Source organism: Podarcis gaigeae (genome assembly GCF_964106915.1).
Source record: "Podarcis gaigeae genome assembly, chromosome: Z".
In the NCBI taxonomy this organism is placed as follows: Eukaryota; Metazoa; Chordata; class Lepidosauria; order Squamata; family Lacertidae; genus Podarcis; species Podarcis gaigeae.
The window spans coordinates 16,603,819-16,623,508 of record NC_139691.1 but is presented as its reverse complement, the minus strand read 5'-3'; the positions used below and the strand labels follow the sequence as shown (position 1 = coordinate 16,623,508).

The following is a 19,690-nucleotide window of genomic DNA, read 5'->3' as shown; positions in this document are numbered from 1 at the left end:
CCTAAAGACATAAAAGTAACAGTAAATGCACCATCATATTTCACTATCTTCTAAACATTTTCTAATGCTAATAATGTGAATGTTTATTTAAATCCTGCCATCAAGTCTATTGACTTTCTTTGTTTCTGCAAATATAATATGAATGGTTCCCAATCTTTTTCGAAGTCTCTGTTGTCTTTTTCTCTTAGGCTATCTGTCATTTTTGCCAGTTCCACATAGTTCATCAACTTCTCTTGCCATTGTTCTTTAGTTGGTATTTCTCCAGTCTTCCAATTTTGTGCAGTCAACATTATTGCTGCTGTAGTGGCATACATAAATAAAGTACTCATTTCCTTTGGTATGTCTTGACCTAAAATACCTAACAGAAAGGCTTCTGGGTTTTTTTTTTACAAAAGTTATTTTCAACATTTTCTTCAATTCATTATATATCATTTCCCAGTAGGGTTTTACCTTTTTACAATCCCACCACATATGATAAAACGTACCTTCTGTTTCACATCTCCAACACTCTTTCTTTTCATTTTTATACATTTTTGCCAATTTAACTGGTGATAAATACCATCTGTACATCATTTTCATATAGTTCTCTCTCAGTAATATGCAATCTGTAAATTTCAAATTTACTTTCCACAATTTTATCCAGTCCTGAAATTGTATATTATGTCCTACATCTTGCGCCCATTTAATCATTATTGATTTTACTTCATCATCTTTGGTCTCCCACTCCAAAAGAATATTATATTCCTTTTTAAATAATTTTGTATTTTCTTCTATCACTTCCTTTTGGAAGTTGGAAACGGAATATGAGAAGCCTTTTTTGTTATCCTCCTTAAAAATATCCTGTAATTGTCTATGAGGGTTACAACATTAAACCATAGTATCAAAAACAATTTAAAACAACTTGCAATCATAAAAACAAGGTGGATCCTAAAAACAGACACAACAGGTATAAAAGGCAAGGGTACAGAGGAAGTTGTATAAAGGAGGTCCCAGGCACACCTCTGGGGGGAGGGAGTTTCATAGCTTAGGTGCCACCGCAGAAAGTTCCCTCTGCCAAGGTGGCACCCACAGAGCCTCTGTGGGTGGAGGAACTACCAAGAAGGCCCTCTTTGCCAATTTCATCACCCAGGAGGTCTTGAAGGAAGGAGGCAGTCTTTCAGATATTTGGGGCTGGAATTAACTTTGGCACATTCATTCTGACGGGTCTACTGCAAGTGTAATCTTGTGGGATGTAATCTTGTGGGATTCAACCCAAAGAATCAGAGGTTGTGGTTTTGGTTTTTTTATGTCCTCCTCCAAGAAGCAGGAAAACCGGTTGTTCCCAATGCAGAGAAATGTTGCGGAATACATTAACCAGCCAATTTTGTTCCAAGCATAGAGCCACTGAGATATGATAACCTGCCTCATAACTTTATGCAAAACTTTCACCTGGTATCTGCAAAACCACAGTGAAAAGCAGAAGCAGAAGACAGAGTGCAGTGCACATGTATAAATCACAAAGTTTTGTGGTGGGGGCTTTGTGTGTGTGGATGCAAATGCGTGCAAAGGAATAGGCACTAAGGATAAAATCACTTGGGCCTCTGTGCAAGAAGCACTGTTCGTTTTCTTTCTAATTTCCGTGAGCTCAGCATGAGGAAGGAAACGCAAAGGAGATGGGAGTCAAAAGATTATTTCCTGGCTGTGGCCACTCCCACCTGGCAGTAGGCTCCTCTGCTGGGACTCAAGAGACAAAGGTTCACATGAGGGTAACCAGAAGCAGTCCACTCTGGAGTCACCAGCCTTCCTGGGGCCCACAGCCACATCTGGATAAACTGGTGTGGGCATCGCACAGAGACACTGCAACCAAGCAAATGTCAAGACTCTGTTCCTGCATTGCAGGAGGTTGGCCTAGATGACCCTTGGGGTTCCTTCCAACTCTTCAATTTTGTGATTCTATCCTATTGTCTACAATATAATGCTTTATTTTAAAATTAATATCTTTGGAGATATTTGCAACCCCCTCTTCAGTCAAAAAGGCTCCTGGACAGGTTTGCATACAATTGATTGAAACAAAACTGTCCCTCTTCACAAGATTATAGTCAGCCAGGGGGACGGCAGGGATCATCCCTAAGATAGTTGGATGGTGCCTTGTACGCATCTTTACAGCAAATCCTGCAGTCAGGCTAGTGCCAAACACATTGCTCTGCTTTCCTTTGGGCCAAATCAGTGAAGCCAAGTGTCTTGTCTTTTGAGCAGCCCAGGACCTCCATACACACAGCCCAGGCTTGCACACAGGGGAGGCCACTTCAGTGCTGCTAATGCAGCAGTTCAACTTCACCTTCAAAGGTGCACTCCATTGTCCCTTGAGACAGAAGGATGCCAACAAGTACTCCTGCTACAGACACCCATTAAAATTTATGGGCATGGCAAACTTAGGCCCAATGATTTCAATGGGCCCACTCAGAGCAGGACTATGGTTGGATATAAGCATAACTTTTTGTATAAAGGTAAAGGTACCCCTGCCCGTACAGGCCAGTCTTGACAGACTCTGGGGTTGTGCGCCCATCTCACTCAAGAGGCCGGGGGCCAGCGCTGTCCGGAGACACTTCCGGGTCACGTGGCCAGCGTGACATCGCTGCTCTGGCGAGCCAGAGCCGCACACGGAAACGCCGTTTACCTTCCCGCTGGTAAGCGGTCCCTATTTATCTACTTGCACCCGGAGGTGCTTTCGAACTGCTAGGTTGGCAGGCGCTGGGACCGAGCAGCGGGAGCACACCCCGCCGCAGGGATTCGAACCGCCGACCTTTCAATCGGCAAGTCCTAGGCGCTGAGGCTTTAACCCACAGCGCCACCTGCGTCCCCAACTTTTTGTATACCACTTATGTATTTATATATTAAAGTATTTTGGAAATGCTTTTAATGAAAATGAATAAATAACCCACTCAATGGGTTTCTCTCTCTCTCTCTCTCTCTCTCTCTCTCTCTCTCTCTCATTCTCTCTCTCTTCCTAAGCAGATATGATGGTCCCATTAAATTTATTGAAGCAATAAATCCCGTATCCTGATCAAACATCCCCTATATACTACTGAAAAATGGTTGGGTTGGTTGTTTGTTCTGATGTTTGCTCTATGAACTCAGCTCTTCCTTAGTCTTTCAGAAATTCTCACTTGACCCTTACCCACATTCTGTTTGATGTCAGCTCTGCTTAACAACCTACCCACTTGAGACACTCAACAAATGCCCCTTTGTAGCACAACTTGCTCACATTCACACACAATACTTCAAGGTCTGATCCACCAACGGAACCAATTAATTGAGCTTTGAGAAGCAATGCCAGTTTTTCTAACAAAAACAAAATCTGCACAAGGTAATTTACGTCATAATTATTTTTTTCTCATGCCCCAGAGGGGCAGAGAGGCTATGGCCCTCCAGATGTTGTTGGATGACAACTCCCATCATCCTTGACCTTTAGCCATGCTGATGGGGGCTGATGGGAGTTGAACATCTGGAGGGCCACAGATTTCCCTATTCTGGTCCTAAAGAGTGATCTAATTTAGCATGTTTATTTGACTTGTTTTTGATAAACAAAGCTAAAAAAAATCACTCTTGTTGATTTTTCTCTCCACCCCCCCCCCATATATAAGTATGCGATCTGAAATGTTTTGAGAGGAAATACCATAGTATACAGCACATATTTAAACTGTAGAAGTCGCTCCCACAGTAATGGCCACCAAACTGGATGGCTTTAAAAGATTAGACAAATTCATGATGATGGAGGAGGAGGAGGAGGCTACCAACAAGTGGCTAGCAGTGCTTGCCTCCATGGTCAGTAATGCTTCTCAACACTAGTTGCTGGAAACCATAGGAAGGAAGAGTGCTTGTGCTCAGGTCCTGCTTTCTGGTTTCGCATTGGGGCATCTAGTTGGTCACTGTGAGAACAGAATGTTGGACTAGATGGAGCTCTGGTCCAATCCAGCACATCTCTCCATATGGAAGTCTTCTGTGACAGCAGAACCTCCATGCCCAGGGGCAGCGTATCTATGAATACCAGATGATGGGAAACACAACTTGATGTTTGCTGCTGGGACATCTGGTTGGCTACCGTGAGAACAGGATGCTAAGCTAGATGGGCCCCCTTTGGTCTGATCCAGGAGGACCCTTCTCAGGTTCTTAAGTAAACAATGCTTAATGTTACACGATGAATATTGTTTTTATTGGAACACTTGTAAAAATTAGAAGATTATTACTTAAATGATGCAAAGGTGTTAAGAAAAGAAGATGTAATACAGAGTTTTAGCAGACTAATAAATTTTAATTTTCCCAAGAACTGCACATTGTGTGCTGAGTCATATACTTGCCAGGAATAATCAACCTGGGGGGAAAAATACAGTTTTGATACTGCCAAGCTGGTCTTACATCGTATCTGCAATTGGCCTCCATCCATTGTTATTGATGAGCTTATGAAACGGGGGGGGGGGGGGGGTCCAATGCAAAAATGAAACAGTGGAAATTTTTCAAGCTGGAAAACTTTCCAAACCACATCCCAGGCTCTGAATGACAAGAGCTAGAACTATTAATTCTCTAATCATAAAAAGAGCCAATTTTGTGACGGTTCTCCATCAAGCTTTTGCCTTCTGGATTTTTTTATATGTTTTATAATATATTCCTTAACCACCCCTTCACCAAAAGATTCCAGGTTCATCGCACAAAAGTGTCAGTAAAAAACAATTCACTTTTTGCAAAGAGTTATTGCATTACACCCAACCCTTCTACTCCAATCAGCTCACATCAACAAGAAGAAACTTTGTTTTTCTAGTAGCACTGAACAAGACAATTTAAGAACAAACATAGTGTTATAAGAAAAAAACCTGCTCCTTTTCCCTTATGGGGTACCCAAGAGCCCATATAGAGTTATTTTGTAGGTTCTCTATCGTTAGGATAAAATAACAGAGACCAACCAGAGAATACTGAGAAGCAAAGCAACTAGTAAGCCTGATCTTAATTAACTGTTGCAACAGGGTGCTCCCCCACACGCAGGAGAGAGGAGGACCACCCAGAACAAAGGTGTGCTCGCCCTTATATAGATATTTTAAATTACGCGCCCTGGAGACCAAGACCACTCCCAGAAACAGCATACCTACATCACAGAAAAGGCGGTCTACAACGGAAATCTGAGTGCATTGTTTATCTCCTGTCTGGCAAGTTACTGATTGCATTATCTGGGTTTTGGCCACTCTTTTGTTATTATAACTACTCAATTCCTGAATCTAGGCCACAGGTCACAAGCCTGTTCACATCTTGAATGTGCCCTTAAGACATGATTTGTGAGGACAGGACCTGTGAGGAAAGAGAGAATGGGGAGGTTTCCCACTTTGACCTTGCAGAGAAGTATTTGAGGTCAATTTGTTCAGGACCTTTTCTATGGGGTTTCAGACATGTGGTTTATATATACAGTTATGAACATTAGTTTTTTTATATATGACCTTAAAATTATTATAACAATAGCAATGAATTTTAGAATGGGTGTGACACTTTGGGGCTAGCAATAAATAGTTGTCTTACTGGCTAAGTTAGGTGTGGGGAACCTATGGTCCTGCAGATGCTGCTCAGCTACAACTCTCATCATCCTTGGCTGTTAGCTATCTTGGGTGGAAGGGAGCTGTAGTTCAGCAACATCTGGAGAGGCAAAGTTTCCCCACACCTGGATTCACCGCAACCCTCCAGAGAATATTTAGGCGAGTGGGGAGAATGAAAGGTCTGTTGTGCAAGCCGAAGTCATTCCACAAGTTTAATGACTTCACTGGAAGCAAAACAAATTGCTTTAGGGCCGGATTTTAGGGACTGAGCAAAGAGAGAGTGTACATGCCTGTAATAGCCTCTCCACTCAACAGCTGAAAAACAAAAATAGTACAGTACAGACAGCTCACCTTCACGTTTAAAGCACTCAAGCACACAAACACCTGCAGAATGTTTGAATCAGCACCTATGCAAGATACGGTGTGTATGCATGGGCTTGTTTTTCTGCCAGACAGAGAGGCAGGGGCAGATGATGGCCCTGACATTAAGCCATCTACAAGACAAGAGATCCTATAGGTAACCAAGAGGGAGGTTGCCAGCGCAACTTGTGCATGATGAGACACAGAAAAAAGGTTTCCCCTTTGCAGGGGTTGCTGAGATCCACTGACACAAGTGTAGGCACCTTATATGACAAGGATAAATCATGCATCAGACTGCGCATCTAAGCCATGTTCTAAACATTTTTAATTTGATGTCTCCTGCCCTGGGACCTTATACTGAAGGATGAATAAGAAATCAAAATAAACAAATGCATGCACACGAAAGCTCATACCAATAACAAACTTAGTTAGTCTCTAAGGTGCTAGTGGAAGGATTTTTTTTATTTTGTTTCGACTACGGCAGACCAACATGGCTACCTACCTGTAATAAGAAATCAAAGACGCTGGTGATTATTATTAATTGTTGTTGTTGTTGTTGTTGAAATGGGCTACAAATGCTTAAAACAAACAGCTCAAAAAAGTGTGTGCCAAAAGACATTTCTTGCCTGGTGTGCAACTTGGGTCTGCAAACAGTTTTAGTTCTAAAAACCGTCAATGCTGGATTTGTTTCATTTGGCAAAGATTTTCCTGTCTGACAGTTATCATGCAATGGCCAGGATATATTGGGTGTCTTGCTTTTTGAGCAATCATACAGAAATTCATTTCACCCACCACAGTCCATCAGCCTCAGAAGCTAGCATTTCTGAAAAAGGGGTGTGAGGACAGTGGCGTAGCGTGGGGGGTGCAGGGGGGGCCGGCCGCACCGGGCGCAACATCTGGTGGTTAGGGTTAGGGGGTGCAAATCCACGGGTTAGGGGGCGCAAATCCACGGGTTAGGGGGCGCAAATTACTTGCCTTGCCCCGGGTGCTGACAACCCACGCTAAGCCACTGTGTGGGGATGAGCTGCATAATGACTACAGGCAGGGCCTCCAGGTATGACAACAAGTTAAGGGATGGATGTAGATCCAGCAAAATTTTCCTCCTCCAGCAGAAAAGCAAGGCCCCCACCTCTCCAGCCCTCTGACATAGAGGCACTGCATGGCTTGTGTGATGTTGTTTTGCTAGATTTGAGATGACAACTGGATGGCAAAGAGTTCTCATTGCTGGTGGCTCACCCAGGCAACCGCAGTTCATTAAAGTGATGGTGGAGCAAAAGAGACAGAAAGATGGAACAAATACAAACATCTTTCCTTTTTTGTGTGGGGGATACTTTGAGTACAAAGAGCCCAGAAAAAGTGATCACAGGTCCAAGCAGCAGAGCATACAAATGTCAAATGCTGCTTGAAAACCACACCTGATATACCCCTCTAGAAATATTAACAGAAGCTGCACCGTCATCTATCTCCTGTTCCTTGGCAAAGCCCAGGAGTGGACCCCAGTGAATTCCCTCTGCAGCCAAAGGAGCTATGAGGACAGGAAATCTGCAAAACCTTTTATTAATTAGACCCATGGGGGTGGGGGGGGGGTGGAAGATGACAAGGTCTTGCTTACTCAGAAAACATGCACTGAAGATACTTTAACTCAGACTAGTTATCCCAAACAAGCTTTTTACAGTGCAGTCCTGATAAATGCCTACTCAAAAGTACCCTCCTGAGCTTCAAGGGATTTATTCTCAAGTATGGAATGGATGTCTATAACCACCTTGTAATAGCCAAAAGTGGTGAGGAATTTGTACCACCGTTTCGTAAGAACACAGAAAGCTGCCTTACAGCAAGGCAGGCCATCAATCCACTTAGCTCAGTGTTGTCTGCACTGACAGCCAGCGGCTTTTTAGGGTTTCTAGTGGGGCCTCTCCCAGTGTTACTTGGAAATACTGGGAATTAAAACATGGGACATTTAGCATGCAAGGCAGATGGTCTAGCACTGAGCTATGGCCCTTCCCCACACAGAACATGTATAGTTTTGAAGGAAGGTGAGGACAGGTGACCTCACCTAGGCCTGAAGTCACCCCCCACCAAAGCAGGCTCAAAGCTTCTCAGAGCTTTTCAAAATCATTTTTCTCAGCAGCTAAAAGGCATTAGCTAAGCATCAGAAACATTCCGCTTGCTGTAACTAAAAAGGTTGCAACAAAGGTAGGGAACATAGTCCATTGTTTCTCAGGCCTTTCTGATGCCTTCTGGCCTTGCTAAAGAACCACATTGCAACTTACTTTCTGTCCGGGAACCATGCCAGAACAAGAGATTGAAACATATCTGAACACTCTGAAACCCCTTTCCTGGGAAGGGTGCCAAGAGTCCCAATAGTCCCAAGACAGCTTTCTGTTCATGCTCAGAGGACTCCTGAGGGAGGAGAAAGGAGGAGGGAACTGGAAAAGGGTATATATGCTTGTGAACTCGTGCATGCTTTTTGTGACTTATCACACTTGCTCCTTCTACCAGTTCATTGATGGTAGAAATAAAACCTTTTTCTCCGAAACTATTCCTTGAGTGCCTGTTGACTCCCACTTCCCTTTCCCAGGCGCAATATTTTTCCCACCTGAGGGCAAAGGCTACAGTTTGTTATTTCATAAAAATTACATACCGCTTGATTGTAAAAAGAAAACCTCAAGGCAGTTTGCAAGAAAAGAGTAGTATGATAAAATTATCAATAAGAAACATTAACAACAATAATTTAAAGATTTCAGAAAATTAAAATAACATACTAAAAACATAGGAAAGCTCACATCAACTTTCTAAATATCTAGGTAGGCTTGCCTAAACAAAAATATTTTTAATAGGTGTCAAAAAATAGCCTGATATCCGTTGTAGATACAAGGATATCAACTACTGTATGGGTATCGCTGCCTATGGCAGATGCCTTCGCTGCACATGAAGCTATGTTCTAGGGGGAAACAGAAAGTCACAAGTGGCTAGAATTACACAGCAAATACGTAAGTGCAAAATATTAACCACTGTAATATCCATTTTCTATAATGGTTTTAATTTTTGGCAGGCATTATTTTCACATTTACAAGTTTGTCTCTTTCAGCTATGAGGACCTTGAAGCCTCAAGACAAAACACTTTTGAATCAAGGGGGGGATGCCTATTAGCCTCAGTAAAACATGCTATGGTCTGTCAACACCCCTGCAGAGAGCATGGTTTAAACCATGGGTAGGCAAACTAAGGCCAGGGGCCCAGATCTGGCCCAATCACCTTCTAAATCCGCCCCGCAGACGGTCCGGGAATCAGCGTGTTTTTACATGAGTAGAATGTGTCCTTTTATTTAAAATGCATCTCTGGGTTATTCATGGGGCATAGGAATTCGTTCATTATTTTTTTCAAAATGTTGTCTGGCCCCTGTCTGAGGGACAGTGGACCGGCCCCCTGCTGAAAAAGTTTGCTGACCCCTGGTTTAAATAAAATGGGTACTGGCACTGAGAAACCTATCCACAGAAACTAAAATCAGGAAACATGGTGCCTTGCAATTGTTTTTAGGCTTTTGTAAAAGCCAGCAATATTTAAAGATAGGACAGCATTCAATATTTTGTACCACCATCTGAAGAGCTGGCAGCAAAGCATTTCCTGGCCTATTTGCAATCAATTTCCTCTCACACCTCCACATATTCCTTAATATAGCATCTTCAGATTCTCAAGGTCAAGAGAGTCATTAATATGTCTCTTGTTTTAATACAGCCAAGAAGTTATGTAAAAGTCTATTCCAGTCACCGGTCCTATCCAAGGAAGGCCCAGATATGCCACTAGCCTATGCTGCATAGAACATACTTTTTTTCTTCTTGTTTTTGATGTAATCTCATTTAGCCTCTGAAACATTTGATTCTGGACATCTGGACTTCTAAAATCTTTCATTGTGGCAGCACTCACACTTTGGAACTCCCTGCCAATTGACATCAGATAGATTTCTTCATTGTACTCTTTTCCTTGCCCGCTAAAAACCACTTTGGTTTAGACAAGCCTGCCCAGACCTGTAGCATGTTGACATGCATTTTAATCCATTTTTAGCTTATTGAAGGATTTAAACAACTGTTTTTACAGACAAACACTTTGAGGTTATTTTTACAATCAAGGTTACATACGCTTCAGGTTACAGACTCCACTAACCTAGAAATAGTGCTTCAGGTTAATAACTTTGCTTCAGGATGAGAACAGAAATCGTGTTCCGGCGGCGTGGCAGCAGCAGGAGGCCCCATTAGCTAAAGTGGTGCTTCAGGTTAAGAACAGTTTCAGGTTAAGTACGGACCTCCGGAACAAATTAAGTACTTAACCGGAGGTACCACTGTAATCAATCAAGTTTATGAGGCAACCAAATGCAGGCTACAGCCAAGGGGTGGGGTAACCATAAAAAAACTTGCCAAATAGTACAATACAAAAGTATACATTCACAGAAAAAAGAAACTTAAACCATTGTCCTCATAATGCTATTCTAAGTTGGGACATTACACAACCAATCTAGACAAACACAAGACTTAGCTGTCCTTTTCAGCAAAAAAATTTTTTCCTGTATTACGGTACTTTAAGTGGCCACAGGTTCTAAAATCTTCGCGCATTTCCCCCCTGGAATTTCATACAGACTGCAGTATTAATCAATCATCTTCGATCACCCGACTTCCACAAATACAGAAGACTTGTTCTCGAGCAATATTATTCTACCTGCCTCCCCTTCCAGAAAGTTAGCTTCTGTTGTCTGAAAACACAAAGGAAAGGGCGTCTCAGACATAGTCTCTTCCCCATGCTGTGTTTTTAAGACAGGAAAACTGAAGGGGTGGGAATCTACAGGTCTCGACTGCTTCAATATCCAGCCTTTTTAATCATTATTATGCAATATAATATTGAAATAGGCGGGAAGCTAACAGGAATCTTGCTTTTCTAGAAGTCATGCCCACAGCAAACTTCTCAAAAGCACCACCTGAAATCCTAAAAAAAAGGGGGGTGCGCACAAAGCTCCTTCTGTCCCGGCAGAGGAAGGAGGCCAATAAAAAACTCTCAGCCTCAAAAACTAGAGCAGTTACAAACAGATAGAGAGGGTGGGTGTAACTTTAGAAAAGAACTCTGCAATCTCTTTTGAGGAAAACTTCTCTTAGCAACAAGAGAGCTCAAAGAAAAGATGAAAAACAATGGGTGCATGTGGAAGTACCACAGCTATGGCAAACCCCCAATCTTCTTGCAATAGTTTTGAGGGCAAATACAGGAGGAGGCATCCCAAAGGCTCACAAACAGCAGCATAGAAATGGGTTAAGATTTTTGGGTTCAAATTTGGGATGGGAGACCATTAAGCAAAGTACCATTGTTACAACAGAGAGATAATTATAAGAATATGAGGTAAAAAGGTAAAGGTAAAGGACCCCTGGACGGTTAAGTCCAATCAAACGCGACTATGGGGTTGCGGCGCTCATCTCGCTTCAGGCCGAGAGAACCAGCATTTGCCCACAGACAGCTTTCTGGGTCATGTGGCCAGTGTGACTAAACCGCTTCTGGCACAACGGAACACCATGATGGAAACGCCGTTTACCTTCCCGCTGCAGCAGTACCTATTTATCTACTTGCACTGGCGTGCTTTCGAACTGCTAGGTTGGCAGGAGCTGGGACAGAGCTGTGGGATGTGGGTGGTGCTGTGGTCTAAACCACTGAGCTTCTTGGGCTTGCTGATCAGAAGGTCAGCGGTTTGAATCCCCGCAATGGGGTGAGATCCTGTTGCTCTGTCATAAGAATATAAGATCCCTGCTGGATCAGGCCAATGGCCCGTCTACTCATAGAATCATGGAAACATGGAATTGTAGAATTGGAAGAGACTGCAGGGATCATTTAGTCCAACTCCCTGCAATGCAGGAATCTCAACTAGACCATACATGACAGACGGCCATCCAAACTCTGCTTAAACACCTCCAAGAAAGGAGAGTCTATCACCTCTCATGGGAGTCTGTTCCACTGCTGAACAGCTCTTACTGCCAGAAAGTTCTTCCTGATATTTAGTTAAAATCTATTTCCTTGTCACTTGAAGTCATAGGTTTGGATCCTACCCTCCAGAGCAGGAGAAAACAAGCTTGCTCCATCTTCCACATGACACCCTTTAGATATTTGAAGATGACTATCATGTCTCCTCTCAGTCTCCTCATTTCTAGGCTAAACATACCCAACTCCCTCAACAATCTCTCCTAAGGCTTAGTTTCCCGACCCTAAATCATCTCGGTTGCCCTCCTCAGCAAACAACTCATATTTCCCACCCTTCCTCCCAAAGGAGTCCAGGGTAGCAGACACAGCAATGATATCACATTAAAAAATAACCTGAAAATAGTTTTTAAACATTATCTCGAACCATTGGCCTTAGGGTTGCCATACCTTTCAGCCATCAAAATCATGAATGTTTTAAAATTTCTCCCAAGAGTCAATACAGAGGGAGACAGGTGCACCTCACAAAGGAGGGTATTCCACAAATGGGGAGCCACCACTGAGAAGTCAATCATGGGTCAATGCCAATCTAGCAGCCCCCAGTGATGGTACCAAGAACAAGGCCCCCACCTGCCAATTGTTGGGTGCCCTTTTAGGTACTGGGTGCCAAGACATTTAGAGCTTTATATCTTGACCTTTGGTCCATGGACCTTTAGGTGGTCTGTGAACTGGGAGCAAAAAAGGAAAAAGAAAAGAAAACAGAGATTATTTTAACAATGGAATATAATTGCACTGATGGAAAATTTATTGTGTATGTGTTTATGTGCATTCTTCTGGGAAGAGTGTTGAAAGCTTTCATCAGACAATCCCCCCCCCAAAAGTTAAGAACCATTGCAATTTGCTAGTATATTCCACAGGCATTTTAGTTTAAGCTTGATTTTATAGTTTTGACTGATTTTTTACCTTTTCTGCATCAAGTTTCTTGTACACAGTTTATAGATTATTGACACTAAGTGACAGATAAGTATTTTAAATAAAGAAATAAGTAGTATTAACACCCTGAATGGAGATCCTTACTTCACTTTCAGAATGGCGACACATGGGTCCCATCAGAATACCCCCCTTTCCAGTTCTGCAGCTGTATTCTGCATTGGCGGCAGGCCCCCACCCCCCATCTTCAAGGGCAGCCCTGCAGACAGCCATTACGGTAGTCCAGTTTAACTAATTTAAACTCCTGACTCTGGCTGGGGACCCTGATATACAATGGAAGGAAAGGAGGGACCTCAATGGTAAAGGTAAAGGGACCCCTGACCATTAGGTCCAGTTGTGACCGACTCTGGGGTTGTGGCACTCATCTTGCTCTATAGGCCAATGGCGTACAGCTTCCAGGTCATGTGGCCAGCATGACTAAGCCGCTTCTGGCGAACCAGAGCAGCGCACAGAAACGGCGTTTACCTTCCCGGTACCTATTTATCTACTTGCACTTTGACATGCTTTTGAACTGCTAGGTTGGCAGGAGCAGGGACCGAGCAACGGGAGTTCACCCTGTAGCGGGGATTCAAACCGCTGACCTTCTGATCAGCAAGTCCTAGGCTCTGTGGTTTAACCCACAGTGCTACCCTCAATGGTACCATACATTTAAAGCACTATCATGTCACTTTAAAACAGCTTTCTTCCCATTCAAAGAATTCTGGGGTCTGTAGTTGGTTAAGGTTACTGAGAGTGATTAGGAGACCCCCTACTACCCTCACAGAGCTACAATTCTGAGCATGGTTTAACACATAGCTGTCAACCTTCCCGTTTTTTGCGGGAAATTCCCTTATTTCAGCACTGTTTCCCGCTGCTATCCCGGATTGTTCAATATCCCGTCGACTGTCTCTGGGACAGGTGAGGCTGCTGATCCCTTATTTTCAAATCCGAAAGTTGACAGTTATGCTGCTGATCCCTTATTTTCAAGGCTGCTGATCCCTTATTTTCAAATCTGAAAGTTGACAGCTATGGTTTAACAATTAATCCCCCTTTCTAGGGAGCCCTGCACACTGCAGCTCTAGCACGTGTGTGTGATTCCACTGCTTCCTGGGAAGATGCAGGAGATGTGCTGAAGCAGCAGTGGGGACATAGCATGAAAGCAGGCTGCACAAGAGCAGGGCACATTTGGAGAGTGACGCAAGACGACAGCTAGCCAGGTAGGCAGTGCCTCCTTATGAATTATAGAAGTGCAAAGTCACCACGTCCTGCAAGCTTCCTGTCCAAGGCTAGCGTTTGCACTTTAGTAGGGGACTGAACACAGGTGTATTCAAGGACAAGAGAGATAGGCAGAGGAGGGTACAAGGTGTTTATGGATGGAGCTGCAGCAGAGGGATGGAGCTGATGAAAACCATCATGTTCAGACGCTGCTCCTCTGCACCAAGCCAGGAATTGTTTGCAATTAAGGCAGTTTGACGCAACTGGTGAAGTGAAGGAACTAGGGAACGCAGCTCAGCATCAGAGCATCTGCTTTGCATGCAGAAGGTCCCTGGTTCAAGCCCCAGCAGCATTTCCAGGAAGGCCCGAGAAAAAGCTCCCCATCTGAAATCTTGAGGAGATGCTGCAAGTCAGTGTAGGTAATACTGAGCTACATGAGCCAGTGGTCTGACTCTGTAGAAGGCACCTTCCCATAGGGTGCTCCAAATAACAACTGTGTATCTCCTGTACAACACCCATGGGCTGTGGTATTTGACAAGTGTACAAGAGTACAGATCCCTGCCCCAAGGAGCTGACAATCTTAAAACTCAATTCAGGGGAAAGGAGCAGTGGAAGGGGCACAAGAGATGGAGGGAGGGGTAAACAAAGGAACGTAAGGATGTAAGAAGAGCCCTGCTGGATCAGGCCAACAGCCCACCTAGTCCAGCATCCTGATCCTGTTCTCACAGTGACGAGCCAAATGCCCCAATGGGAAGACCACAAGGAAGACCTGAAAGTAACAGTAACCCTTCCAGGAGGAAGAAATATATGTGGATATCCAAGCAAAAACCATCCAATACACCCATGTTATATGCAGCAAGCCATTCAGGTTATACACCACTGCACAAATCAGTTTGCACCCCAATGTGTTTTTTGAGGGGGGAAGTGGAATCACTCCTCTCCTGATGAGCATCTCTCAAGATGACCAGCTGCATCAGAAAAACAAAACTAAAAACTTTCTCACCACCCTGCTCGCATCTTCACGGGCATATCTCCACAAATCACCGACCAGGCTTTGAGGTTTGCAAAAAGGGAGAGCGCCTTTTTGGTTGGCACCCACCCTCCCAGCAGCTGTGGAATGTTCTCCCAAGTGAGCCCTGCCTGGTTCTGACCCAGACATCTTTCTGCTGCCAGGTTAAGACTTTCATCTTCCTCCAGGCATTTGACAGAATCTTAAAAGCTTGCTTGTCAATTGCCTAGGGAGATGCTTGCCTTGAATTAGATGGTTAGCTAAGAAAATAATATTTAAATGCTGAAGATTTATGCTTGCCTACCCATATCCAATTTTCTCAGAAGCTGGGCATTCTAGAATGCAGATTTGACAAGTGTTCTAAACTCCAGCAATTGTGACATTGAAGTCACCACTTTTACCCAGATAGCAGGGGGAGAAAAGGGAGTTCTAAGCCACCCTGCCCAGCATAAACTCTCCCTGTGCCAAACCATGCCACACCTGCTTTGCACACTCAAGTGCTTTTGCCTGCCGACAATGCGCCTTTGAGGTTAAAGAATATGTAAATGATTGGTTGCACTACCACCAAATCAATGAAATGTATAAAGAGGATTTAAAGGAAAAAGGATTTGATGATAAAAAAATCAAAATTTGAAATAGAAATATTAAACAATGAATGTAAAACAATGTCTAACATGTAAAATACTGTTGGAATGGCATTTGAAAGATGAGGAAGTGAAATCGGTAATGATACACTGGGCAAAAGACTTTGGATATAATATACAGCTTAAAGAATGGGAAAGGTTGTGGAATGGAAGGATAAAATTTACAGCCTGTAATGCTTTGAAAGATAATATGATGAAAAGGATATATAGATGGTATATTACACCAGTGAAGTTAGCTAAAATGTATAAGACAAATAATAAATGTTGGAAATGTAAAGAAAAAGAAGGAACATTTTATCACATGTGGGGGGAATGTAAGAAAGTAAAGAACTTCTGGGCAATAATATATAATGAGATGAAAAAGATGCTGAAATATACATTCTTAAAAAAACCAGAAGCATTTTTACTTGGTATTATAGGCCAAGACATTAATAGACAAGATGTCAAACTGTTCTTACATGCAACAACAGTGGCAAGAGTATTGTTAGCCCAGAAATGGAAGCAAGAAGAAATTCTGACGAAAGAAGAATGGCAGATGAAATTAATGGACTATGCAGAATTGGACAAAATGACAGGAAGGATTCGAAACCTGTGGGACCAGAAGATTGGATAAAGTATATGATTTACAGAAGATTGGAAAAATTATATGAATTATTTGAAGAGCAACTGTAATCAACAAATTACGCTAGTAGGACTACAAGAAGTTTTGTAAGGAGAAATATACAAAGTGTTACAAAGTAGAAAAAGATAGAGATATTGGTTATGAGTTTGAAATGTAATAGGGAAAATAAGAAATGCATACTAAGAGATTAAATTGGAAAATTTTCAGACAGCCAAAAAAATTGAATAATATGTAAAAGTATGTTTATTTACTATTGAAAATGATATGTTAAAAAACTAATAAATATTGAACCCTGAAATTTGAACCCTGAAAATGCCTGGATGGGACAGAAGGAAATGTATGTAAAAACTGTACATAAGGTAACATTTACTTTTAGTATTCCAACCACTCTTGTTTCTGGCCCACACACCATTATTCTGGTCCTGCATGGTTTCCCCCAAAGGAAGGCAGCCCTTGGGCTAAAGAGGGTTCCCCCCTCTCCTAGAACATTTCCCATGATCCTCTTCCACAGACCAGGGTTTCAAGGAGGGCATGCTGATATGGGGAGGGAAGGTAGCAACCCCAAATGCAGATCCACAACACTGGATCCTTATCTCAACATGCATTCAAGAACTGAGCAAGGAACTGGGTGGGGCAGATAAGGGGAAGAGGCATCAAATGACTTCATTTTTCTAACAAAATCTGTCTTCCATTAGATGTTAATCATACGCAGTAATTAACAAAGAAAAGGAGGGCCAAGCTTCTTCGCCACAGGGAACGTTTGGCTGTTTAAATATCCAATGTAGCAGCAGCAACACACACACAAAAAGAGAGAGAGAGAGAGAGAGAGAGAGAGAGAGAGAGAGAGAGCGCGTCTGTGTGGCTCCCCGGCAGAAATCTCCCCTTGCAAGGACCAAATACAGTTTCACATGAACTCTAAAGTTATGATTAGCTCAGTCACTTCTATTTTTATGATTGTAAATTGTTTTTAATTGTTTTTAATATCATGTTTTAATGTTCTAGAGGTGAAGGGTGGGTAATAAATAAGTAAATGAGTAATCTATTTGCCTGCTTTTCAAGCATTAACATCACACAAAGCCAGAATCCTGCTGTCAAAACGAAACACTGTACAGCATTTTATTACAGTACTAGGATATCCATTAGGGGCTGTTGGTGGAAGAAAGCTGTAATTGGTTAATTAAAGTCAACATTTTAATTGAATAATGACTCCATTACTTCTAAAATGCAAGGCTGGGACATCCCATGGGGAGACTCTGGTTGTGGCTGGGGGAGAAACAGAAAGACAGGGTTGTTTTTGGAGAGTGGGTTAGGTTAGGAAAGGGGGAGACTGAAATGAAGAAACAGAGCCGCAGCAGAGCCCTAGAAAGACCATCTCTGCACCTTGCCTCCCCTGGGAGCGACACATATAGGCCACCGAAGAACAAGACCACAACTCCCACGAGCTCAACAGTGATGAACATTTTGTCAGCCCAATGGCCTCATTCCCTTCTGGTCAACCTTCCAGAGGCCACAGCCCATGGTGGGCAGGGCCAGAGGCGAAAGTGAGTGGGGTGACAAATGTGAATTTTTATCTTTGTACAGTATAGAACTTTCTACAAACACTCACACAACCCTCTATTGCCTCCATTCAGGCCTCTAAGAGGCATGATCAGAGTTCAGGGACGCATTCCAGCCAGGCAAAAATACTCAAGACGATGCAAAGTGGGTGTGGTCTGAGAAGAGGCAGTGTGGGGTAGGGAGAGTCCTGAGGGCTGCATTAGCCCCATGGGCCTGAGATTTTCTGGACCTGGAAAACCCCAACAGGCAGCAGCACTTGGAGGACCAAACTTCACACCCAGGAGGCTTGAAAGCAGGCAGGCCCCAACTTCCTGGAGGAGAAAACTTGAAATGCTACACAAACAAATGGAGAGGAATGCTGGGGGCCTCAAGACATGGGAAATACAAAGGAACGGAAACTGCATCAATCCCCTTTTCCATGCCTGGGCTTGGAAGCTGTTACACAACGAAGGGCACTCAGTTCTCCTATTCCAATTCAAGTCATGCCTCAGCAATAATGAGATGCAAGAACATTGTTTCCCCTTCTTCTGGCTTCACCCTTTCGCCTGGAGGCTTTTTCCATTTGGCTGCAGACCAGGCATTCCCCACCACCACCACCACCACCGTTGCTTTTTGCATTTCAAAATAATATTAATACTAATATTGCATTACCAAGTACATCGTCACCAGTGGAGCCCTTGGAAGAATAGGATGCAGGCTGCCGCTCTGTGCCCGGGTATACTGCTATCTGCACTTCAGCCCTTTGTAATGAAGATAGAGGCTGCCTCTGAGGGTCGAGTTTTGGGCGGGTGCTGAAGGGAGGCTTTTCCCAAGCGCCATGGGAGCTAATTCCTGAAAAAGAAGCACACAGTTTACTAAGGCGGGCTGAGTGTGACTAGGTTTTATTGTCCAGCCCAAAATACCTGACTAAGGAACCCAAAGGCTGCTATCCCTACACAGCCACTCCCCACTTTCAACTCACAAGGCACATCTCATCCAATAACCATCCCGTTTTTAGGATACAAAAACAGCTCAGTGACATTCATACCCCCAATGAGCCCCTTAAGAATAGGAAAAGAAAATAGCTAAATCAAATTGATGGTTGGTTTCAAGGCATAGCTGTCAACCTTTCCCTTTTCTTGTGAGGAATCCTATTCGGAATTAGGGAATTTCACTTTAAAAAAGGGAAACGTTGACAGCTATGTTTCAAGGATGGGGGACCTGCCTTAGCCTGAGGGTCACATTCCTGCATGCATGCTGGTGGTGGGAGGGGGCATGGGGAAGGAGCAGGCATTGCAACAGCAGCAACTATTCAGGTACGCACTTATCTCTTTTTGTCCATATCCAGGCAAGGAAAAGGTGCTACCACAGTTTGTGGGCACATTCCAGCCCAGCAAAAGCACATGAGGAGGATGCATAGCAGGACCAGTGAGGTGTGTGGTCTAGGGAGAGTCCCAAGAGCTAGACAGAGATCCCTGGAGGCCCACATTTGGCTCCTAGGCCTGCAAGGCCAATAAAGTACACATACATTGGAATGCATGGAATGCAAAAAGTGCAGAGATCAATCACCTCTCTATAGTCTCACAATACAACTAGAACTTACAAGCACCCAATGAATACAAATATTGCTGGGGGGAAACTTGTATCAAGAGATGCACATAAAGTTGGAAATGCCTGTTTTAAGATGAAGCCTGACAGAGCATCTGAAAACAAAGGAAGCTTGTCCTATTTGTGGCTTAGGGCCCTCATATTTATGGGACCGCCTCTCCTGATATGCCCCACAAAGGACCTTAAGGTCAATGAATAACCATAGTTTAGAGGTCCCGGGCCCTAAGG

At 43.3% G+C, this 19,690-nt stretch overlaps 1 protein-coding gene across 4 annotated transcripts in view; it reads right to left on the bottom strand.

The window, feature by feature from the left end:
- The window catches only part of LRRC8A (leucine rich repeat containing 8 VRAC subunit A), a 38,900-nt gene that overhangs the window by 12,920 nt on the left and 6,290 nt on the right, over window positions 1–19,690 (bottom strand). For 3 of the 4 annotated variants that reach the window (XR_014560168.1, XM_083722149.1, XM_083722150.1), the window contains exon 2: window positions 18,527–18,706. The gene's annotated coding sequence lies outside the window, so the exon portion shown is untranslated. Of the gene's footprint in view, window positions 1–15,046; window positions 15,671–18,526; window positions 18,707–19,690 lie in introns of those variants that run through there. The other variant, XM_083722151.1, reaches the window with a different exon arrangement.